The following is a 12,839-nucleotide window of genomic DNA, read 5'->3' as shown; positions in this document are numbered from 1 at the left end:
GGCGAATCGCCCAATTTTGCTTCCTACTAACCGGTTTATTCCTGGAGTTTTAGAGTGCGACAGTGGTTCAAAAAGACGAAAAGTGCAACTTTTTTCCTAGCGTCTTTTGCTTTCATTTTAGCTAATCGGGTCTTCAGCACTTTTGTTCGTTTAAATACCCCCCATAATCTGAGGGTATGAAAAGTTAGTCATGGCTTGCAATAAAAAAATAAAATTTTTGTAACTGTTAATATTCGGCAGGGCAGTCTTCGGAGAAATTTATCAAGACTGAAGTTTGATGTTTTCCCGACGTTTCGACACTTTGTTGGTGTCTTTTTCAAGGGGTACTGTGGTAAAATACATTTTTAATGTTATTTTTAAGTTGCTTACATAAATTTCACTTTGCTTACATATCATTTAGTCTTTTGTTCTGTTTTTTGGTTTGTACATATTACGGTCATGGAGGGTAGTAGTTGGTACATGAGCTGGAACTGGAGGGACATATTTATTTTAAAAGTGCACTGTATTTTAGATATTGCCCTGTTTTTCTTACTTGGAATATTTAAAAATTCAAATAATTTTTCTTGCTTTGACCTGTACTGCGGAGCACTAAACGCTTCTTTACAAAAGGTTTCTATAGTTTGAAATATTTCAGTTTAGCTGTTGGGCCTTACCGATCTATTACTGTGTTTATTCTTTAGTGTATGCAAGATCGCTGCGTAGGTGGTGTTTAGACCTTCTACATCTACACGCTTGTTTACGGTGTTTGGTGTATTCGTGATGTGACACATTTCTAGAAATGGTACTGTGTGTGATCGGTAGCTGTGATCTACTATGGACGTTTGGCTTAGATTTAATCTGTGGTTGTGTGTGATGCAATGTTCTAATAGGGCTGTCTTTTCTCCTAGTGACCTGATTTCGGAACTGGTATTTGTGTGACTCATTAGTGTAGCTTCCAATTTGTTTACATTCGACTGATGGCCAGAAATTCTAGTTTTTAGCTTGTTTTTCGTCATCCCAATGTAGCAACTATCACAGTTGTTGCAGGGGATTTTGTAAACGACATTGGTTTTATCTAATTTGTCTACCGGATCCTTCACGTTGCTGTGGAAGTGTTTTATTGTCCTGTATTGCCTGCTAGCTATTACTAGTGTAGGATGATCTTTCGTAAGGATTTTTGTTATTTGATTAGTGAGCTTTGGCACGTATGGAATGGATCTGTAAATTTTTGTTGCGGTGGATGTTGCTTCTAGTGTGTCGTGGTTTGTTTCGGCATATTTGTCTGGTCGGCGCTAGTGGTTCCTTGTGGTGATCGATCTCTAGTTGGTAGTTTGTTTCCTTGCTCTGGTGTTTTTGGTGTTTTAGAACATTGCATCACACACAACCACAGATTCAATCTAAGCCAAACGTCCATAGTAGATCACAGCTACCGATCACACACAGTACCATTTCTAGAAATGTGTCACATCACGAATACACCAAACACCGTAAACAAGCGTGTAGATGTAGAAGGTCTAAACACCACCTACGCAGCAATCTTGCATACACTAAAGAATAAACACAGTAATAGATCGGTAAGGCCCAACAGCTAAACTGAAATATTTCAAACAATAGAAACCTTTTGTAAAGAAGCGTTTAGTGCTCCGCAGTACAGGTCAAAGCAAGAAAAATTATTTGAATTTTTAAATATTCCAAGTAAGAAAAACAGGGCAATATCTAAAATACAGTGCACTTTTAAAATAAATATGTCCCTCCAGTTCCAGCTCATGTACCAACTACTACCCTCCATGACCGTAATATGTACAAACCAAAAAACAGAGCAAAAGACTAAATGATATGTAAGCAAAGTGAAATTTATGTAAGCAACTTAAAAATAACATTAAAAATGTATTTTACCACAGTACCCCTTGAAAAAGACACCAACAAAGTGTCGAAACGTCGGGAAAACATCAAACTTCAGTCTTGATAAATTTCTCCGAAGACTGCCCTGCCGAATATTAACAGTTACAATTGAATCCAGTCGATAAAAAAACACAACCTAACCCTTAAATTTTTGTGTTAGTAGTTAGAGACATGGTTTCTTCGGCAAATTTGCAGAAAATATGAAAACAAGCTAATTTGCTGAAGAAATATTATTCCTATCTCTATCGGGTGCAAAGCTATAGAGCATTTTCTTAAACAGTTCTTTCAAAATGAGTTTATCATGCTTGACTTTTGTTGGTTGCATTTTACAAGAACATATTGTTTTAGACAATTATAAAAGTACTCAAAACACACGTTTTTGCTGAAGATGGCAATCTCTAGGACATTTAGTTGCCAAATTATCGCTTATTCAAGCTTTATTTTTTCGTGGCTTCACAGACCTATAGGGTTAAATTGGTTCTCGAAGTACCAAAACGGTAAGCGTTAGTAAACTTACTCGACAGTTCTACAATGTGTAGGACGATATCAAGGTTTTTAATTGCATTTGATGTTTCTGTAGCGCAGCTAATCACTGTAGAATGTTCGAAAGTTACGTATAAAATTTTGTTTCTGCAGAACATTGAAGCGTGATTTAATTGAGCTGTACAAACCATCCAGAACTCAAGTTAAACTTACATATTCGACGAACTTCCTTGCTAGTTTTCCACTTACCTGTGTGAGGAAAAGAAACATAAAAAGACATTATTATTATGTGTTTCTAGGGATACAAGAGAATTGTTATGACAAGTCATTATTTCCAAGGATGGTATTGCTGCTGTCAAAGTTTAAAACTTTAAAATACACTAACGCGACCCGTTGCTCAACCAAGCACGGTGAAAACATTGAACAACCTGTGCTGCTGATGCTGGAGCAATAAATTCGAGAAGCTGCCTCCGCAAATGGCTTCTAATATCGTGCCCAGCTGTGCATGTACGCTCGCTGTCACGGTCGGAAAATTTTCATGCATGCTTGTCATATTGCGCTCGCTCAGGTGCAGAGCTCATTTAAATTTTCCGGTATTGAGGCAAAGCAATAGTATTCACCCATTATCATTCATGCAATCATAAGATAATTCGAGAAAATAAAATCAAATCAGCAACCGTTAAACATAAAATATGACATGGATGTTGTTAATTTTTCGACAAACATTTATCATTATTTTAAAATCATCGATTTTGCGTTGACTAGCAGCTGTTTTCTGACAGTAGTTCTGTACACTAACACAGTCGAGCGTAGAGTCCCGGAAAAAATAACCATAACACGAAGATAAAAATCATGGTAACAGTAGGATACAAAATACAGTAAAACCAATAAAATTTATCGTCCGAAAAGATAACCAAACTATCAAACTTATTGTTGTCTACCATAACTTTCATGGTTTTCAGAGATTCTACCATAAAAATGACGGGTTGTTAAGTATCTTAACAATAAAAAAATCTAGTTTTTCGTGAACAAAAATTTTCATACAGTAAAAGTTATCATCCTTTTATAGTAATTTTTTTAGACGAAAAAACAAAATATATTTAAAAAAGGGAGTGAATTTATGATGAAATATGTCCATTTCTCTTGCGTAAAGTAAGAAACAAAAATATTAATAAATTTTGAAGTTGACGCACTTTTACAATAAATTTACCATAAGTTTCAATGTTCACAATAAAAACTGTCGTAGATGCATCGTTTCTACTACAAAACTTAACGTAAATTGTTTTTCGGGGTGTGTTGAAAAAAACGGATGGTCTAGTTCCGGTTGGGAATGCAGCACCAGGCCTTTGCTTTTTCTACTTTTGTTACAGCATAACAGGAAATGAAAAAATTTCTGCTGCGAAGAGTGATAAATTGGATGAACTGGAAAATTTCGGTGTATATAAAATGTAAAAATTAAATATGTAAAAATATATTGGGTCATTCAATGGCAGGTGTGGACCCACGCTCTTTTGATTGGTACCCGAATGTAAACAAGCGACATATGCAGGCATGGACTGGCTAACGTAAATCAATTTTCGTGCCTCGACAGTTGCAGCTGCGGAATAGGAGAGTAGTCAAGAGCGAATATGCTCAGATGGCAAAGAATAGAATTAAATGGCATCTGTACGATAAACTTGCTTTTTGATAATTGCCAGTGCAGACAAACGTGAAGCCAGATCAAGAAGTGGCTCTTATTAATGACAATAACATATTATTTCGAAGAATTAATTTTTTTCTCAAAATTTCATTAATAAGGATGCGTGAGGGAGATTTCTATTCTAAAATACCCCTATCCTAGCACTGGTAAAAATATTCGTTTTTGACATTACAAAATACAAAATAATACCAAAAATACGCTACAATTAATTGGCACTATTATGCACTTAACGCTGTTTTACGCTATACATAGGTCAATATAGTGTAAAAAGTTTCCTTTTATTTAAGATTTCCACCCACCCACCTAACGTAATTCAACGCCAGCTGTGCGGTTGAGTCTGGAACATAACCTTTTTAATTTTTTGTTAGGGCCACCTTTAGCTAGCAAATAGACGGGGATAGTTTCACGAAAATATCATTTTTATCACGATCCCCCAAGCAATAATTCTAAAACCACTTGGTTTTATTGCGCTATTAATCAATAGCTCTGGTTTTATAACGGTATTACGCAATACCGAGAGGATACGAGTCAAAACGCACATATAGGTAGCTAGGCTGGGAGGTGCTGCCATGGAGTCAGTAGGATCATTGCACTAGCCCCGTAATTGTCCTGTACTCTAATAGCCGGCTGCGAAGTCTGTCGATAAAGAAGGATCCAATTCTCAACAGGACGTTTATACCCATGGCTTTGCTTTTCTAGACAGCTATAAAACCACTATAAAAGTGTTAATAAAGAAAAAATTGATGTGATTGCTTAAGTTACCACGATAAAACTAGTTGGCTGCCCCACGTCTTATATAAGCTCACCATTCGCGTGGTGTAGCAATAAAATATGGCGCACCAATCAAAACTGCTTGTCAACCCGTCAATGAATCTGTTAGTTTTATAGAGCTATCAAAACGGTAACACACTGACCAATCCGATTTATTGCTGCCATCATGAAAAATATTATATTTCAACATCGAAACCATTATTTTATGCGAGTATTTTGTTTTACGTCGTAAACAAAAATTCATTAAAACAAAATGTTTTGCAGAAAAAAAGTTACTATCAATCGGTTTTCCTACTACAGGAAGCAACTAAATTGACTAACTGAGATTGACTAATTGAATATATTAATTTTATTAAACCGTAAATTACAAAAATCACAAAATTTCGATGGCGCTTTGATTTTATCCACCTATTGACCTATCATATCAATATTCACGAAAAAATTCAATGCGCATATGCTGCAAACCAACGGAGGCTGCTGAAAGTTTATTAATTATTCTATGGAATATTTTATTACAATCGCTATAAACCAAATCGACAAGAATGATCTGACAGTAAAACTTTAACTTTTCTGCTCACGGATTTAGCTGATTTAGCTTTTTACCAGCGCAAGCTGTATGCTTTATAGCTTTATAGCGATTGGCTTGGTCGGAAGGCAGATTTCTAGATTTAATAACGGTTTTATGAAATTGGTCATGAAAACCACTAGAGGAACGTAATAACACTTAGAATTGCATGTTACTTGGGATATTAATCCCATGCTATGCATACGCATAGTTTGTTTAAGGTCTAGTTTATAGATTTTTGATAATAAATAAACCATGCATAATTTTCTGTAACTGTAAAACCATTCTATTTGATTTAAATCAATAAAGTTTTCTTGAAAAAATTTCATCAATTATTTTTAAACATCTTTTAATCGGTGCAACCAAATCATATGAAATTTTTCAGATACATTCGTAGTGTTAAGACCTCTAAAATGATGCTAAAATAGTTGGAACTAGAAAAATCATCTTGGTTGAAATCGTTATAAATTATTGTAAATTTTCACGTGTTCGAAAAACAATTCAATATAAATTACCTTTCAAATGAGATTAATAGCGCATAAATCGGTTTGGCCATCTTTGAGAAACAGACGGTAATTATAACCTAGGCAAAACAAGTTTTTGAGCATAACCTTTAAACCATTTGTTTGTTTTTAATAAAACTTCCTTAAAAAGTTATGATAAAAAAGAGCTTTCCTTTGGTACTAAAATCGTTGGAATCGGTTCTGTGATTCCGGATAAAATAGCGTCACGGAGTTTTCACATTTTTGTTATTTTTTTTTCTTCCCGAGAAGAGTAAACGTAAATTTCTCGCATAATCAAAGATAAGATGAACTGAAAATCTTGATATTGTGCTAAAAATATCGACTAAACGAAGGTGAGAGTCGAACTCACAACTCTCAATCTCTAGTTGAGCGTGATGTTTAACCAATTACACCACTAAGCCGTCTGATTACTTACAGTCTAACATAAAGTTTTTGTCGCATTATCGAGTTCTGTAATTTTATCACGCATTTAGACAACGGGAGTATTGTTTGCCGACTTGTTTGTTCTTGTAACGCTAGCTGATAGCTTGGTTTGCTATCCGGTTAGCATATGAGAACGGTGAATCGTCGCTGCCATCCCGTCAGCGCGTAAAACTTTTAAGCGAAACGTCGAATCACGTATATATACCGATGTACTAGGTAATAATACCTTTCAAACAAAGGTAATAGCGGACGAATCGGGTCAGCCATCTTCGAGAAACAGGCGATAGAAAAAAAAAGCGAATGCGCTTCACGCCCTTCATGCCTTGACCCGCTCTGTTTGAATTCTATCAACAACTTTGTTTCATTACTTTCTTCTACCGTTCCCTGCGTCGATTGTAAAAAACTACCATTCTATAAAAACACAATCAACTTCTTACCGTAAAAAAAAGACTTATCTCCCCAGCCTCCGCCTAATTCCGCTAATGCATTGCTCAACAGAATTCCGTATAGCAACAGTAATTGGATCACTACCAATCAACGTCTACGTAAAGTAGTCACGAATCAAGCCATGACGCCACATTTGTACACATCTGATAGCGTCGGAGCGTTCAATTCAGTCAAACATTCGCAGAGTGTGGCCTAAACACGAGAATGTGGAACGATTAAATAACGCATATATGTAGCTACTGCTAGCAGTTAATGCGTTATCACTTGCCAATGCGCACCGGAGCGCTTGTCTTTCTCGCATGACCATTTTCAAAAGCTTCAACACAATCACTTCAAGTATCACTAGTTTTCTAGTGATAGAAAACCAGAAAAACTTTGTAGTCGCAAAATAAAGGAACACTTTCAGAAGAATTGAATGCTAGAGTGTGATGACGTACAGCAACCATATTGACCAGGATAATAAGATGTTTCTCTAGAGCTTTTGCTTAAATAAAAGTTCTCTGCATTGACATCTACCTGCATACAGCAGACAGCACATATCCTTTCAAACTTTAGCATTGTTAACCGTTCAACATTCTCCGAGATCCAAGCCTGGCGGCTTACTTGATACACGGAAAATTTATTCGAAACTCGTAGCCTACCCCCAGTGGATAGCAAAGTTCTCATCCACTTAGAAGGACATCAGCGTGCACGGCGGTAACTCAAAATAACTCTATTATATTCGCGAGGGGCTAGCCACCAAGAGCCGGAGTATCACTAGGCGTCGGGGTTCTCTTCGCCCACGATGCTCCTCAGCGTCAGCAGCGCTACAGGGCTGGCGGAAACTAGAACAATGCCAGTCGGTAAAATGCGGTTTTCCTATCTATACGAAGCACGTTTTTCCTTGCCTTCGCCAAGACAGTTTATAAAACGTGGCATCCTCCGTGATACAATACATACCACCTGTGTGTGTACACCTCACACCGGCGATAGCAAACATTTGCTTATCACTTGTACCGAGAAACGCACCGAACCGTATCATTTATTTGCAAATGCTCTCAAATCTCTTGACTTGTCAATCTTGCGTTTTCGATGTGTGATTTCACCCGCTCTGTGATATGTGCTTACTACAATGTAGAAATTGGATCGAAAAAATTCCATGTTTTATGGATAGCAGATGCGGCAAACTTATGTAGGGTCTTTTTCTAATTCCCGTCGTAATAAGGAAAGCCATTCTAATTTTCATCATTTGCTGGATGGATCTAGTGAATACTCCAAAAGTTCTTGTACTGATTTGACTAAAACACACTTACCTTCCGATCCGTGAACTTTGAAATCACTGAAAAGCGACTATTAAAGCATATTATTGAAATTACGCAATTGACTTTATTGCTAAAATTCGTCGTACCGTTTTAAAATCCGTCCAACAAAATTTTTCATCGTCCGAACTAAAAATCACAACAATGTTTACGAAGCTAACGCGCATGTATTTGTGTAGCACGGCATGACAAATGTTATTCTACAAAATTTCTGCAGGTCAGGCAAGTTTTTCTGGCTGTAGAATAACGACAATGCCTTGCGTGAGTTATTTTCATTTATGAATGACGGAAATTAGCACGATTAGTCGACATTGTCTTCTTCGTCGCACGAAAAAACGTAGGAAATTTGGCTGGTAGGACTTCTTTAATGATAAAAAGCATTAAATAGATCTCAGCTCACTCTGATTGATTGCGTATGATAGACAACTAACTAAAATATTAGGAAATAACTAGTTTTGCATTGTGTGTCATAAAAATGCTGTTATTTTTAATAATTTGTGTTGGATAGGACGGGAATAGGCAATTACGACGATGTAGCAACATACCCTACTCAAAGTATAAGTTAAGTTTTGCACTTTTTTGAGAAGTTTAAACTTTAATGAAATGGTTAGCTGACCACCGGATTTTCACAAAACATTTGTTTCTTACAACTGTGCTAAACCGTTATTTAGAAATGGCAATCTTGTTAAAGTCTTAAAATTTCTTGCCAAACAATCGTTGAAAATATGGTGATTTTTCAATTTCCAGTACCCAGCAGTTGTTAAATTAAACTCGATATATATCGAAAAAACTACCATACATTTTGACAGGCCATAGTATTTTCTACTGCATTGTTTCAATGCCAGTGCACAGCGGGGATTTTTTTGCAAAAAAGTTCTTTATCTCAATATCTCCAAATGCCGCTGGGCTAGGATCAATCTTTTGATATCAAAAGAAAGGTATTTTTATGGGGATTTCAATGGTGCGATTGCTAGCGGTCCTGTTTATAGTAGTTTTGGTCAAAAAAAGGGGATTTCACCCAAGTTTTCTAGGAGTACAGAGCTGTATTGATCAATAACTCTGGAATCCGCTGGGATTAAACCGATATTTTTTCGCCACAAGAAAGCTAAAGTTATGTAGTTTCCGATGGAAAGGTATTTGATCGCGGAAAAATTAGCCATTTAACCCTAATTTTCTCAGTTAACGTTGCCTAATTAATGTAACATGATCTTTATTTGACCAAAACTACTGTGCTGTGAACAAACACCAAACTGTTCGAAAGCATATAAAAATAACTTTCTTTTGGTGAAAAAAGATTTAATTGTTCCCAGCGGAATCCAGAGATATTCGCCTTTATTGGTAATCTTTGATAAAACTAGGGTGAAATGCCGTTTATTTGACCAAAACATCAGGACACAACCATGTTGTGGGATTCCTCTTGATGATAGCTATATATCTTTAGATATGGCGAAAAAAGATCAATTTTATCTCAGCGGAATCCGTAGATATGGACTTTTACATCTCTTCATGTCAAGAAAAGTAGGGTAAAATGCCCTTCTTTTGGCAAAAACTGCTGGAAACAGACGCGTATCTTCGCAGTTTACAATAATTCGCAATAATTCGAGGGTGTCGCAAGGAGGTTACATGGACCCCTTGTTATTCATGCTATTCTTCAACGGCGTCACGCGGTTACTACCGTCTGGCGCTGATGATCTAAAATTGTATTTAGAAGTTCGAAACATGGAAGATTGTCGTCGTCTGCAAACTTTGATAAATGATTTCGTTGGCCGTTGGTCGCAGGAACTGCCTCGTGATCAGCATTGCCAACTGTGAAGTTATAACGTTTCACCGTATTTAAAACCCAATATTGTTTGACTATCATATGGAAGGACTGAAGCTAAAGAGAGTCGACTCTGTAACTGATCTCGGTGTTGTTCTTGACTCTAAGCTCACTTTTCACTTACACCACGTCACTCTGATATCGAAAGCCACCCGCCGACTTGGTATTATCTAAAATATCCCGTGACTTTAAGGATCCACACTGCCTGAAAGCTCTTTATTGCTCTTTGGTTCGTCCAATTCTGGAAAACTGCAATTTGGATTGGTTTCCTCACCAGTTGTATTAGAATTTGCTGATTGAACGTATCCAGAAAAGATTTGTCCGACTTGCGCTACGTGAGCTTCCTTGGCGCGATCCTATTAACCTACAACCGTATCCAGACCATTACCGTCTACTGGGTAGCGATACGCTCGCGAGCCGTCGTAAACTGGATCAAGCACGCTTTATTGCGAAACTGATGAATGGTGACATTCACCCTTATTCTGCGAGTCACATGACTATATACGACAATTGTCACTCGCCGTGACTCGCCACGGCGAGTCGAGTCACCTAAGTGACAATCGTGTCACCTAGGTAAGAAACCCTTGTCACCTAAGTGATAAGGCGAGTCACCTAGATGACAATTGTCACCTGATTCGCGGTGACTGCAACATAGTCACGTCACTCGCCTCGCAGAATAAGGGTAATTGACTCGTCGACGCTTTTGTCTCGCTAAAAAATTCGTTCTTCACAACGTGCCCTTCGCTCTACTGGCCTGTTACAAACCAATTATCATCGTACGCTGTTTGGTTATCAAGTACCCATTACCGCCTAATATTATATGAATTTGACGCTAATTCATTTACTAAGAACATTGTTCAGATAAATTATTGTAATAAATAAATAATTAAATAAATGTAAAATAAGTTCTCATTGCCATCCGTGTGGAATTCCTTACAAGAACCGTGTAAAATATGTTTTTTTGCACAACACCGGCCCCCATTATTGCACACCAAAATAACCTTCAAATCTTATTATTGCGCACCTCACGCCCAATAGTAGCACAGCTTTTGTTTTGACTTTTCCTCATTATTACAATTGCCTGCTTGTTTTATTTGTGGACAAAACCACTTACATATTCTTCAGGATTACCTTAACATACATTATGGACCTGGAAACCTCGCAAAAAACGGCGAAATACGGAAAAAATCGCGATACGGTAAACTACGGCTGATAAACAAAAAGCAACACCTCAGAGAGGTGAACTGTCAAATGCGCGTGACAGAAAGAAAGGGGTTAGGACGTGTGCAATAAAATTGGAAGGAGTACCATTCGTTGTTCCGATTATTGAACTTACGAATTTATCAGCATCTTGGGTTATAAAGACTCAATTTTATTCACTTAGTAAGCTGCGAAACACATAGAACAGTTTTTTTGCATTTAACGTTCGGTGAAAGCTTATTTTGTAAATCAGCTTTTTTAATAATTGTGACAAGAAAGTCGTCTGGTGAAGGCGAAACTGGGACACATATAAGAAACTTGTTATTACGCTTAAAATCACGTTGGTTGACATGAAAAATAGTGACATTTTGACGGATAATGAAATTTTATAGCCGAAATTGTTGTGATCGAACCCTATCGATTGGTATATGTGACTAGGCCCTCCGGACCTCGGATCAACTTCGTGTTTTTCGACCAATTCTTAAACCTTTGTTGTAGTATACCGTCAAACGGGGTAACTTGCAACAGCGGGGTAACTTGCAACAACACTATATCCGTCGAATTTATTGTGTTTTTTGAACTGTTACTTAAATTTTAATTTTTATCAGTCGCTGTATCTTGTTGATAACAAATCAAAGAAACCCAAGTTACTGTTATGTTGATTTTTTGCTGTTTTGGTGAGTTTTAAAAACCTTATAACATGGTGTTAAATTCATTGTCAATTGTCTGTAAAACGTTTGCTTCGCCCACAACACTTCAAATAATAGATGCCTTACATACATTTTTTATAGTAAAATGAATAATAAGCAAATAAAATAGTTGATTTATGACTATGTCTAGTTTTATTTATCCTGCTTGTTACCACCTTGTTCGTAAAACAAGTAGGGTAAGGAACGAGTTAAGCAGTCTCACCTATTTTAATCAGTTGAACATAAATGATCCGAAAATGCACTTTTTTATTCATATTTTCAAAATTTTTTGATAGGATCATCTTCACAAATCACTTAACCATACATTTGATTCACACAAACACAATTTATTGGGTTTCCGACAAGAAATATGATGAATTAAAAATTGTTGTCCAAAAACGTACATTTTTCAGCTGCTCTTCAGCAATCGCCACCTCGCTACTAACGAATTCATCAAATTTTCAGCACTGATTACAACCACTCTGAAAGTCAAGCACTCAATTGTTACATATTATTCAGTCTCTTTTTTTCTATTATCTAAGGCTTTGTCACTAGCCAAAAGTTTTATTATTTTCTAACAAAACTGAAAACAAATTCTGAATTGACGGAACCTGTTCACCACTAGCAGCAGCTGCAGCACAACTGATGAACTATCGTGTTGCCAAGACACTGTTTCGGTTCTGGAAATAAGAATTTTAAGTTTGAAATTACCTGAAATCTCCTATGGTGAAAACGTGGCTCAATACTTTCAAGAGAAATGTATGTTCATAATTAATTTTTCTTTATTAAAAACAACACAAAAGACAGCTTTTTCAATAATTTTCGAAGATTTTCTCAGTGATTTAATAAAGCAACGATATGTTTCAATGTTATTTGCTTTGACAACACTGTTCTGATCGTTTGTACTCGGATCGTTTGTACTGCTATATGTTTACCTCTTTTGTTCTCCCACCATCCTTATGAACAGCGAGTGAGACGTCAAACTCGCAGTTTCCCATAAGAACACCAGAGAATAAAAGAGACGACGAATACCGTTTGCC

General features: G+C 36.7%; 1 protein-coding gene across 3 annotated transcripts in view; it reads right to left on the bottom strand.

The window, feature by feature from the left end:
• LOC128742165 (uncharacterized) overlaps positions 1–12,839 on the bottom strand; it is a 132,489-nt gene that overhangs the window by 59,277 nt on the left and 60,373 nt on the right. The window contains exon 1 of one of the 3 annotated variants that reach the window (XM_053838414.1): positions 6,784–6,834. The exons of the other annotated variants lie outside the window; for them this stretch is intronic. The gene's annotated coding sequence lies outside the window, so the exon portion shown is untranslated. Of the gene's footprint in view, positions 1–6,783; positions 6,835–12,839 lie in introns of those variants that run through there. 3 annotated transcript variants of the gene reach the window in all.

Source organism: Sabethes cyaneus, chromosome 3 (genome assembly GCF_943734655.1).
Source record: "Sabethes cyaneus chromosome 3, idSabCyanKW18_F2, whole genome shotgun sequence".
NCBI lineage: Eukaryota > Metazoa > Arthropoda > Insecta > Diptera > Culicidae > Sabethes > Sabethes cyaneus.
This window is presented reverse-complemented; position numbering and strand designations above follow the sequence as displayed.